This window comes from Otolemur garnettii, unplaced genomic scaffold, assembly GCF_000181295.1.
Source record: "Otolemur garnettii isolate 467f Iridium unplaced genomic scaffold, OtoGar3 scaffold00095, whole genome shotgun sequence".
NCBI classification, from domain to species: Eukaryota; Metazoa; Chordata; class Mammalia; order Primates; family Galagidae; genus Otolemur; species Otolemur garnettii.
In genome coordinates, this window is record NW_003852490.1 from 2,685,204 (window position 1) to 2,685,695 (window position 492).

Below are 492 nucleotides of genomic sequence, written 5' to 3' on the forward strand. Positions count from 1 at the left end.
CGTCATTGTTGTTTGGTGGGCCCGGGCTGGGGATTCGAACCCGCCACCTTAGGTGTATGTGGCTGGCGCCTTAGCTGCTTGAGCCACAGGCGCCGAGCCCCTAGTTTGTTTCTTTAAAAAGGGTTGTCCTCTCCCAGGGTCTGGAATATTGTTATCTTCTTTCCTAGTGTTGAAGAACTGGATGATGAATTAAATTAACAATCAAGAGCCGTTTCATGAGGAGGGGTTGGAGGAAATGTACATGCTTCACCAGCAGGAGCTCCTCTCTGAGGGTGGATTGTGACGTCCCCTGTGTCGAGTGTCTTCCCTGGACATCTCCAGCTCTTCTTTTTCTGTGAGTTGCATAATTTAACTTGGGCTACAACTTTGTTTTTCAGATAAAGTGGATTTTCCTATTATTTTGTTTACAACTGATTGGGTCTGCTTTGAACACCCCCTCACCTGGTGTGATGGTGATGGTAGGAACTATCTGCTGTGAAGAATGGTAATGCT

At 47.0% G+C, this 492-nt stretch overlaps 1 long non-coding RNA gene across 1 annotated transcript in view; it reads right to left on the minus strand.

The window, feature by feature from the left end:
* Positions 1–492, minus strand: part of LOC111727137 — an 18,058-nt gene that overhangs the window by 9,030 nt on the left and 8,536 nt on the right. Inside the window, exon 2 of the long non-coding RNA XR_002774762.1 lies at positions 434–436. This is a non-coding gene — a long non-coding RNA (uncharacterized LOC111727137). The remainder of the gene's footprint in view (positions 1–433; positions 437–492) is intronic.